The sequence below is a fragment of the Glycine max genome, chromosome 13 (assembly GCF_000004515.6).
Source record: "Glycine max cultivar Williams 82 chromosome 13, Glycine_max_v4.0, whole genome shotgun sequence".
NCBI lineage: Eukaryota > Viridiplantae > Streptophyta > Magnoliopsida > Fabales > Fabaceae > Glycine > Glycine max.
In genome coordinates, this window is record NC_038249.2 from 8,848,954 (window position 1) to 8,861,240 (window position 12,287).

Below are 12,287 nucleotides of genomic sequence, written 5' to 3' on the forward strand. Positions count from 1 at the left end.
GTTAGGGTCATTCAATAGTGGAAACTGGTCTAACTCTAAAGTCCTTGATAATGCAAGGCTGAGTTGTCGTGCTTTCACGAGGAATTGGGGTGCGATAATTTAGTTTAGTATGTGTGTCTTAATGCGGTCCTAGTTGAGTTTAGTCTTACAAGAGGAATCTGCGGACGATGCTTGATCAGGATTAGACAAAACTATCATGAGGAATCGGGGTTTAGTATCTCAGGAGACACCATTAGAACACATGAGCAATGTTAGATAGAGAATATCTTTTTAGCATCAGGCACCTATTTGGAAGACCAACATGTTCTCTACTTGTTTTTACACATAATTTCTCTCGCGTGATTTTCTTTCTTTTTGCACAGATAGTTTATACACATGTTCATATTCACACTTACTTTTACACACCAGACACCTATTTGCTGAAATAGCTTACCAAATAACACAAGTTCCCTGAGTGTTCGATACTCGGTTCTTACCGTTTTATACTACTTGTGCGATCCGGTGCACTTGCCGGAACCAACGAACAAAGGTCACTTGATCAAGTTTGATGCAGATGCTTTGAATACTTTTCTGAAGATCCCTGTGATTATAGAGGAGGGGGGAGAGCTACCTTTATACTCCAGATTCTGTCGTCTGAGGCCAGATCCACAGGAATTGGCAGCCCGATTATGCATCCCTGGGAGGGGATTTGAGCTGAATGCAGATGGGCTGCCCTTGAAGATCCTGAGGAAGAACCTGACCACTCTCGCTCAGACATGGAGTGTTCTTTCATTCTCGAACCTAGCCCCTACTTCTCACACTTCTGACATCACACTGGATAGGGCCAGGTTGATCTACGGCATCATCCAGAAGATGGACATGAACTTGGGGTATATTATCTCAAGTCAGATTTCTATGATTGCACAACATGACTCCTCGAGGCTGGATTTCCCTACACTCATCACTGCTTTATGCAAGGCCAGGGGAGTCACTTCAGATTCACTATCTTTTGAGAGTCTCAACCCAGCCATTAACTTGGCATACGTGAAGAAAAACTGCTGGAACCTTGATGACCCCTCAGTCACTTTTAGAGGGCCTTGCAAGGCCATGGGGAATAGGTCAGAGACTCTCCTATCTTCTAAGATTCCCCCATTAGCAGCTCCTTCTACTATAGTTCCAGCTTCTTTTGCCCCATCTGCATCTGCACCCTTACCAGCTCCTATTATAACTCCTCCTACAGGACCATCTTCCTTTACTTCAGAGACATTATATGCTATGTTGCAGAGCCTGCACAAAGGACAGGTGATCATCATGAAGCACTTACAGAGCTCAGGCCTGCAGCCTATGATGAGCGTAAAGGAGTTCCTTAGCCAGGTGGCTTGGCCTGGAGTCCAGCCTTCTCCTTCGGGAGGGGATAAGGCCTCCGCAGCCCAAGAGCCTGTGCTAGAGGATGACGAGCCCGTCCCTCCTGAGCCATTTGTTTATGAGACTGATCCAACTAGTGCTCAGGAAGAGGTAGCATCACCAGAGCCCGTTCCTCACCCATCACCAGCACCAGTCCTTGATGATTCCCAGCCATTTGCCCCAGCACCAGTGCCTGATCAGCCTCTTGCTCAGGACCCTCCAGCTGCACCAGTGTTGGACCTTAACGAGCATGCAGAGGATCATTTGCAGAATGATTGACAAAATCTTTATTTTCTTGCATTCTGAACAGTTTTATTATTATTCCGTCTTTAGTACATTTTATGTTTATGTTTCAGTTTTTAATTTCTAGTTCAGTTTTTAAATTCAGTTTATAGTTATATTTTGTTTGGTAGCTTGTGTAAAAGCATGATCGAACAGTGCATTGGTTATATTTAGTGGTTTGATGTCTGATTTGAAATTCAGTGTTTGTGATTGAACTGAATGAAGCAATTGTATGATTTGAGTGGATTGGAATGCATAGATCATATGCCTTGAACAAGCATGCAGTCATTAGAAGAGAAAGAACATGTAATTAGGATTATGACTGAAAATGCTAGTTGATTTGTTAGATTGATTGTGAAGGAATGCGTTAATCGTAACCCGGTGAGAGTGTGATCTTAATTGTGAGAGAAATTGGTGGAAGTTTGCTTGTGGGGCTTCTATGGAGGTTGGATCTTGGAGCTTCAATGAGGTCCTTTAATGTTGATTTTCCACCATGGAGATGCAGTGGAAGACAAAGGAAAAGAGGTGAGAGGAGGCGCCATCCACTAGGGAATAAGCCATGGAAGAAGGAGCTTCACCACCAAGATGAGCCTTGGATAAGAAGCTTGGAGAGGATGCTTCAATGGAGGAAAAGAATGAGAGAGAGAAAGAGAGAGGGGGGAGCACGAAATTGAAGGAAGAAAAAGAGAGAGAAGTTGAACTTTGAGTTGTGATGCAATCCTCCCTAGGAAGGGACCAGTCACTAGAACCATAAGCAAGAGACTCCAAGAAGATTGGGCTAGAGCTGCTGAAGAAGGCCCTAGGGTTCTCATGAACCTCAGGGTAGATTTCTGAGCCCATGGGCCTGTGTCCAATTATCTTTGTACATATTAGACTAGGATGTCATTATATTTGGTCCTTGTATTTAGGGCTCCATATTGTAGGTAGGGTACCCTAGAAATATAGGATTTTTTCAGCCCTTGTATTTTAGGGCACCTAGACTAGTTTTTGTATTAGGGGTAGTTTTGTAATTTCACATGCACTAAGTGGATATTTGATGTGTGTGGTTGGAAATAAATTTAATTGAATTGGTAGAAGCCCAATCCAATTAAATTTTAGAGGGGGAGGTGAGCATTTGTTTACTACACCCCATTGCCACATCATATAGTCACACTTTGTGCATGTTCTTCATGCTTTTCATGCCTCATGACACCTAAGTGTCACACAAAATTGGAGGGAAATTCAAATTTCACTTGAATTTGAAATTGAATTTGTGGAGCCAAACTTTGGAGCCAAAATTTCACTAATTATGATTAGTGAATTTTAGTTATGGTTTAGCCCACTAATCCAAGATCAATTCCAAGATTCTCCACTAAGTGTGCTTAGGTGTCATGAAGAGGATTTGACCTCAAATCTGTTAGTTCCTCCTCCTTAATATCAGCTCCACCTGAAAAAGGAATTAAATCAGAAATGTTAAAAGTGGTGCTGACTCCATACTCTTCTGGGAGGTCCAACCTATAGGCATTGTTATTGATCCTCTCCAAAACCTGAAAAGGTCCATCCTCTCTAGGGCTAAGCTTGGATTTCCTTTTAGTAGGGAATCTATCCTTTCTAAGATGGAGCCAAACCCAGTCACCCTCATTAAGAACTAGCTCTTTTCTTCCTCTATTGCCTTTAGTTGAATACACCTTTGTTTGGTTCTCTATTTGGTTCTTAACCCTCTCATGCAACTTCTTTACAAATTCTGACCTAGATTCCCCTTCTTTATGTATAAAAGAAGTGTCCAGTGGGAGGGGAATGAGGTCTAACGGTGTTAGGGGATTGAACCCATAGACAACCTCAAAAGGGGACTGCTTGGTGGTTCTATGAACCCCCCTGTTGTAGGCAAATTCTACATGAGGAAGATACTCATCCCAAGACTTATGGTTGCCTTTCAAAAGAGCCCTTAAAAGGGTGGATAAAGACCTATTCACTACCTCTGTTTGCCCATCAGTTTGTGGATGATAAGTGGTAGAGAAAAGAAGTTTAGTTCCTAGCTTAGCCCATAAGGTTTTCCAAAAGTGGCTAAGGAACTTAGCATCTCTATCTGACACAATGGTCCTAGGCAAACCATGGAGTCTCACAACTTCCTTGAAAAAGAGTTTTGAGATGTGGGAAGCATCATCCACCTTGTGGCATGGTATAAAGTGTGCCATCTTGCTAAACCTATCCACCACCACAAAGATAGAGTCTACACCTCTTTGGGTTCTAGGAAGCCCAAGGACAAAGTCCATACTAATGTCTACCCAAGGTGCAGATGGGATGGGTAAGGGTGTGTATAGCCCATGAGGCATCACCCTGGACTTGGCTTGTAAACAAGCCACACACCTAGTGCAATGCTTATGTACATCTTTCTTCATATGGGGCCAATAAAACTTTTCTTTGAGTAAGACAAGGGTCTTGTCTATCCCAAAGTGGCCCATGAGCCCACCCTCATGGCTCTCTTTCGTAAGTAATTTCCTAATGGATCCTTGGGGTATGCAAAGCTTTCCCTCTTTGAACAAATACCCCTCAGCCAAATAGAATCCATCTTGGGCCTTTTTCCCACAACTCTCGTAAATGGGAGAGAAATGTTCATCTAAAGCATACAAGTCCTTAATATTATCAAATCCTAAAATTTGAGCTCCTAGGGAGCAAAACAATGTGTGTCTCCTAGAGAGGGCATCAGCTACCACATTTGTTTTTCCCTTTTTGTATTTGATAACATATAGAAATTGCTCTAGGTACTCTACCCATTTTGCATGCCTCTTGTTTAACTTGCTTTGTCCTCTAATGTACTTAAGTGATTGATGATCACTATGAATGACAAATTCCTTGGAAACAAGGTAATGTTCCCAAGTTTGGAGGGCTCTTATTAAGGCATAAAGCTCTTTATCATAGGTGGGGTAGTTGAGGGTGACACTATGAAGTTTTTCACTAAAATAAGCAATAGGGTGCCCACCTTGTAACAATACAGCTCCAACTCCCACTCCAGAGGCATCACATTCTAGTTCAAAAGTTTTAGAAAAGTCAAGAAGAGCTAGAACAGGTGCCTTAGTAAGCTTTTCTTTGAGCAAGGCAAAGGCTTGCTCTTGTTTTTCATCCCAGGTAAATGCCACATTCTTCTTCACCAGCTCATTGAGAGGTGATGCAATTGTAGATAAATTAGGAACGAACCTTCTATAGAAGCTTGCTAACCTATGGAAGCTCCTAATATCTCCCACACTTTTTGGGGTGGGCCATTCTTGGATGGCCTTGATTTTCTCAGGGTCCACTTGGACCCCATTTCTACCAACTATGAAACCTAAGAAAACTATATTATCTACACAAAATGTACACTTCTCTATATTTGCATAGAGGGTGTTTTTCCTAAGGATTGAAAGAACTTGCCTGAGATGTCCTAAGTGATCATCTAGGCTCCTACTGTACACTAAAATATCATCAAAATAAACAACTACAAATCTACCTATGAAATCCCTTAAGACATGATGCATAAGCCTCATAAAGGTGCTTGGTGCATTAGTGAGCCCAAAAGGCATCACTAACCATTCATACAAACCAAACTTGGTCTTAAAAGCGGTTTCCACTCATCACCCTTTTTCATCCTGATTTGGTGATAACCACTTTTAAGATCAATTTTTGAAAAGATATTGGCACCATGCAACTCATCAAGTCTAGGAATGGGGTGCCTATACTTTATCGTGATGTTGTTGATGGCCCTGCAATCTGTACACATTCTCCACGTACCATCCTTTTTGGGCACCAACAACACCGGCACAACACATGGGCTTAGGCTCTCTTGGACAAAGCCCTTCTCCAACAATTCTTTAACCTGAGACTCTATCTCCTTAGTCTCTTGAGGGTTAGTCCTATAGGCTGGCCTATTAGGAAGGCTTGCTCCTAGGACTAAATTTATTTGGTGTTCTATTCCCCTTAAAGGAGGTAACCCAGGGGGTATCTCTTTGGGAAATATATCACCAAATTCATGTAAGAGTTCTTGGACCTTTGGGGGTAAGGTCTCAAATGTAGGAATTGTGGCAGTGCTAAGGGATGTTTCCCTTGATAGGAGAAGGTAGAAAGATTGTTTAAGAAAGAGTGCTCTTTTAATATCACCTTTTGTTGCAAAATGATTTTCCTTCTTAACAATCTTCTTGGAGGAATCCTTTTCCTCTTTTTCCTTCCCCTTGGCCTTTGAAGACAAGGCCTTACTATCCTTCTTTTTCTTTTGTTTTTCTAGTTTTTCTTCCTCATCCCTCTTATCTTTCATAGTTAGTTGATCTTTGGCCACCTGTGAAGGTGTTTGAGGATGCAACACAAATTTAGTGCCAAGATGGGTGAGGGTAATCTCATTAGTTAGGCCATCGTAAATGATCTTCCTATCAAATTGCCACGGCCTTCCTAAAAGAATATGTACTGCCTCCATGGGAACTATATCACAATTAACTTCATCCTTATACGTCCCAATAGAGAAAGGTACCTTCACTTGTTGGTTAACTATCATTTCCCCTTGCTCATTGAGCCATTGAAGTTTATAAGGTTTTGGGTGGGGAATGATAGTGAGGTTCAACTTGGAAACTAATCTTGTGCTATAACAATTGCAACAAGATCCACTATCCACAATGAGAGAACAAGTTTTATCTAAAATTTTGCATCTTGTATGAAAGATGTTCTCTCTTTGGGATTGAGATAGACCACAAGATTTACCTCCAAGGAGCCTTCTAATCATTAAGAGGTCACCTTCTTCATGGGGGTAGACTTCCTCACTAGACTCTTCACCCCTTACTTCATCTTCACTTCCACTAGAGCAATAGGAAGAAGTAGTCTTCTCTTGACTACTATAAATGTCTTGACCTCTCATAGTCATAGTTTTCTTTGTGGGGCATTGAGAGGAAATGTGACCTCTCCCAAGACATTTGAAGCATTTAATGTTGCTAGTCCTTTCTTGGGAACTAGTCTTAGGGGTGTATTTCTCTATGGTCTTACCCTTATCCTCCTTGGGTTTTGAAGGTGCAGCCCCCAAAATTCGTTGGGCTTGGTCCTTCCTTGGATAAGAGTGAAAGCCATAACATTTTGAAGAAGGCTTTCTTTTTAGTTGTTGTTCCACTCTTATACAAAGTTGGACTAGTTCATCTAGGTCCCTGTATGGAAGGAGTTCAACCTTGTCCCTTACTTCCATATTAAGCCCACTAAGGAACCTAGCTATGCTTGTTCTTTCCTCCTCCCTAAGTCCATCTCTTAAAAAGAGTAGTTCCATTTGTTGTCTAAATTCTTCAACACTCATACTCCCTTATTTAAGCCTTTGGAGCTTGTCCATAAGCTCCCTTTCATAGTAGGAGGGAATGTGCCTCTTCCTAAGGGCACTCTTAAGATCATTCCAATACTCTACTGGAGGATCCCCATGAATCCTTCATTACCTAACAAGGGAAGTCCATCAATAGAGGGCATACCCTTGAAAGCTAAGGGTAGCCAATGGAACTTTTCTCTCTTCGCTAATATGATGGCAAGCAAAGAGTTGTTCAACTTTCATTTCCCAATCTAAGTAGGCCTCAACATTATCTTTTCCATGGAAATATGGAAGGCTAATGTTCACCTGTTGAGGCCTTCTATCCTTTTCTCTTCTTTGGGAGTGATGTTTAGTATGTGAACTATGACGCCCTCTATAATAGTCGCTAAGTTCTTCACTTAAACTCTTGCAAGAGTCATGACTACTATAGGAGACATGTTTTTCTCTTTTCATTTCTTTCATTATTTTTCTTCTTTCTTCCTCTCGTATTTTTTCTCTTTCATCTTGACTTATTTCTTCCACTCCTTCTTTTCCTTTTTGTTTTCTCTCTTGTTTTTCTTTCCATAACATAAGGGAACTCAACTCATCTAAGATTTTAGATAGAGGGTCCTTATGACTAGTACTCTCACCATTAACACTAATTGAATGATGACTGATGTTGGTTCCTAAGTTGTGGTTCTTTTTAGTGGGGGGTTTGAAAACAAAAGGTAAAAGAAACTATGGTTGAAACTAGCCCAAATAAACACTTAAAGAGGTGTGAAAGATAAGGTAAAAACTAATTGGTAAAAGGTAAATTATCTTTGACAATGGAAGGTAAAGGAAATAAGCTATGAAAGTAAACAAGAAATGTAAACTAGGCGAATCCTAAGAGTGTTTGGATGACCACATTTAAGGTTCCCAACAAAACACTCACAATCCAAAGGGAAAATTGCCTAAAAATATTACATATAAAGGGAAGTAGGGTGACCTATTGGAGGCTCCCAACTTACTTCCAATGAAAGGAATTTTTGTTACAAAATTTGAAAGCAATGAAAGTAAGTAAATTGTCAATTACAAAATTGCAAAAAGGTCCTCAATTTTGGTGGTTTTTCTCTCTTTTGTGATTCACTCAATTTGGAGTGCTTCTTAGTTCAATAACTCTTAAGGTGGTTAGCCCCTTGCTTCTTGACCCAAATTCTTCAAGGGATGTCACCAATCCTCCTTTCCAATTCCCCTATATGGCAACTCACAAACAAGGAAACAAAGAGACAAGCAATAAACAAAGACAAAAAAAATGAAATGAAAGCTAAACCAATGGAGTTTTAACAAGACAATTTTTCAAGGAATATTCAACAATTAAAGCAATGAAAAGGATATAGAAGCAAGCTAGGACTCCAAGAGAAACTTAGAATGACTCTAGAGTAGAGTAAAAAAAACTGAAAAAAAGACTCAACAAACCTCTAGCTTTGACACTTGTTTTCACACTAATTTTCAATTGAAATTTAGGAACTGAGATTGGTATAAAATAGGCACCAATTATAGAATAAATTTTGAGCCAAAACAGCAAGCACACTTCCCTTTCATTTTTTTCCTGGATACTTATTTTTCTGCCAACTTGTGTGATTTATAGTATTTTTTCCTTTTATCCAAATCACTTGGTTCTCTTTCTCTAACTTTTTTCCAGACGTCTAGAAATTTCAGTAAACATTTCAGCTTAAAATTAGAAGTAACCAATTCTCAGTAATTTTTACAAGTTTGTATGTCCAAGCTGCCAACACCAGCGATTTCAGACTTTTTTAGCATGGGATATTGATTGCCTTGGGCTTACTTTCAACCTTCCTATGTATGCTGAACTCACTAGGCTTGTTTACCACATTTTTAGGAGTTCAATATTCACTTAGAATCAAAATTTCAACCAGCAATTCATTCACCAAAACTCAAATTCACAATAGACACAATCATAAGGAAACCTAAAAGTTCATGAAAAGGATCAGAATCAAAGACTCTCGAAGAATTTTGGATGAACATGTTAAGGACTAATTAACATGCAAAGATTTGACTCAAATCAAATAATAGGCTAAAAGAATTTCATACACTCATGAACAAAAATGAGTTATACAAAGAAACAAGAAAAATAAAATTCAGCACAACATAAGAAATATTATGTGACAAGTTTCATGACTAGACATGACTTCTATGACAAAACTACAACAGGTGAACAAGTCACTCTAGATTTTTGAGGTTTTCTTCTACTTTAATGTTTTTGTAAGAATTTTATGGTTTAGGTTTCAGCCACAAAAAATAACAAGACAAAACTCAAAGGAACCTAAACTCAACACAATTCATGGTTCAAGAACAAGAACAAGAAATTTGAACCATAGAAAATCAAATCTAGCTTCTATAGCAAGTTTAATCGGTGGAAACTCTAAATAAACATGTTAAAAACATTTAGCACAAGACATGTGAGGAGATACATGGAGAAAAATAAAGAAACAACAAGGGAAGAGAAGGTAAAGCAAAAAATTAATGGAGGTTTAAGGAGCACCTACTTGAAGCTCTTGTGCTCAAATTACCACTTGATGGAAGCTTGCTTGTGGAGCTTCTATAGAGGCTGAATCTTTGAGCTTCAATGAGGTCCTTCAATGGTAATTTTCCACCATAGAGATGCAGCGCAAGAAAAAGGAGAAGAGGAGAGGGGAGGCACCATCCACTAGGGAATAAGCCATGGAAGAAGGAGCTTCACCATCAAGAATGTGCCTTGCATAAGAAGCTTAAAGAGGGTGCTTCAATGGAGGAAAAGAAAGAGAGAAGGGGGGAGCACGAAATTGTAGGAATAAAAGAGGGAGAGAAGTGGAACTTTGAAGTGTGTCTCATAAGACTTTCATTCATCAAAGTTACAACAAGTGTTACACATGCTTCTATTTATAGACTAGGTAGCTTCGTTGAGAAACTTTGTTGAGAAAACTTCCTTGGGAAGTTTCTTTGAGAAAACTTGCTTGAGAAGCTAGAGCTTAGCTACACACACCCTTCTAATAACTAAGCTCACCTCCTTAAGAAACTTCCCCGATAAGATTCCTAAAGAAGCTAGAGCTTAGCTACACACACCTCTCTAATAGCTAAGCTCACCTCCTTGAGATGAGAAGCTAGAGCTTAGCTAAACACCCTCTATAATAGCTAAGCTCACCCCCATTCCAAAAATACATGAAAATACAAGAAAAAAGTCCCTACTACAAAGACTACTCAAAATGCCTTGAAATACAAGGCTAAAACCCTATACTACTAGAATGGCCAAAATACAAGGCCCAAAAGAAGGAAAAACCTATTCTAATATTTACAAAGACTGGATCCAACCTTGACCCAAGGGCTCAAAAATCTACCCTAAGATTCATGAACCCTAGGGCCTTCTTTAGTAGCTCTAGCCCAATCCTCTTGGAGCCTCTTGCTCATGGCTTTGGTAACTGGTCCCTTCATAGAGAGGATTGCATCACAAATTCTTCCACACTTAGAGTTCTCTTATTGAATACTCTATATGCTTTACTATGCAATGATTGATCAAGAAAAATAGCCTTATCAGCCTTTGCAATAAATTTGCCAAGAGAATCTTTACCATTGTTTAAAACAAAACATTTGCAACCAAGAATTCTCAAATGAGAAATATTCAGTTTTCTTCCTTTTATAGAATTCATAAGGAGTTTTCTTTAAAATCGAACAAATAAGTACTTTGTTCAAAGTGTAGCAAATAGTATGTACAACGTATGCCCAAAAGTACTTAGGCAACTTTGTTTCATTTAGAAGGGTTCTTGCACCTTCTTCAAGGGATTTATTTGCGAAAAGCATGAAAAGCTTTATTTTTGGTTTTCAAAAACAAAGTCGATGTGAACCTTGAGTAATATCTGCTATAACTAAGCTATAGTAATTACCATCCAAACTCATAGTTCTAGAGGGACCAAATAAATAAATGTGAAGAAGTTCAAGGTGTTTTGAAATAGAAACAATGTTTTTACTTTGAAAAGAGATTTTAACTTGCTTCACTTTTTTGACAAGCTTCACACAATTTATCTTTCTCAAACTTGAGTTTCGAAAGGCCAAGTATGAAGTCTTTCCTAACTAGATGATTGAGATGATGCATGTGTATGTGTGTAGTCCTATGATGTCACAACCAAGAATCATCTATCTTAATTATCAGACAACTCATCTCATGAGATGATGAATGCTCAATGTTTAACATATTGATATTACCTATTCTCTTGCCAATATGGACAACCTCACCGGACATAGCTTCACTAATAAGACAACGATTCTTACTGAATTCAATTTTGAAGCCTTAGTCACATAGTTGACTAATGCTCAGGAAGTTATGCTTTAGTCCATCCACATAGAACATTCTTTATCTGCGTTTTGTACTAATTTCCAATATTTCCTTCTCCCATTATCTTTACTTTATTGTTGTCTCCTGTCACAACCTACCCTTCGGCGGGAGGGCGACGCGAGACTCACGTGTGCATCTTCCAAGGAAGGAAAACACGCGGAGTCGCCACCAATGTTTATTGGAGGAAAACGTCGGAAAAACCGGAAAAATGCATGGTCTACGAACTTTAAGTGAAAGGTTCGGGAGTTGTATTTACGCATGGGGAAGGTATTAGCACCCCACGCGTCCGTTACAAGGGACGACAACCTTTAATCAAGTGTGCGAATATAACTTCAATTTGTTATCTTCCCTTTTTTACTCTTTTTATGTCTTTTTATTCCTTTTATATATTTTTTATCTTTTTGTGGTCGACAAGGGGTGTTTCCCTTGCTCCTACGTATTCCTCAATTGTGGTATGGAAATCAGACCTACGTAGTTCTTTGAGAACTAAACGTTGGCTAAATTATTTTTATCCTTTTTTGCAAGATATATTTTGATTGAATGAAAGGTCATTTAAGGCGTTGGACCATTAAACAATCTTTCAATTCTTTTGAAAGGAGAGAAAACATTAAGGCATTGGACCATTAATGATCTCTTGTTTTTTTGAATGAGGTAACAAAGCTACGTGTTGATTTTAGGCTTCAGAAATCCACATTTAACAAATAAAAGCGGAAAAGACCATTTCAAGGTGTTGGACCTTTAAAAATGGCTTTTTAAGTGATGACAAAAGTTTGATTTATAAATTGATTTTAGCCTTAGTTTCACTTTGGTTATTAGTCAATTCGATTAAGAAAGAAAAATCCCAAAGAAAAACATCCGATTGATTTTTTTTGATTATTTTATTAAAAGATATTTTTTTTTATTGTCATACCCTAATTTCGTCCGGGGATTATTACTTGATGACATGCAATAAATGAAGTCCCGAGATGTCTCATAAATCGAAAGGAAGGAGGC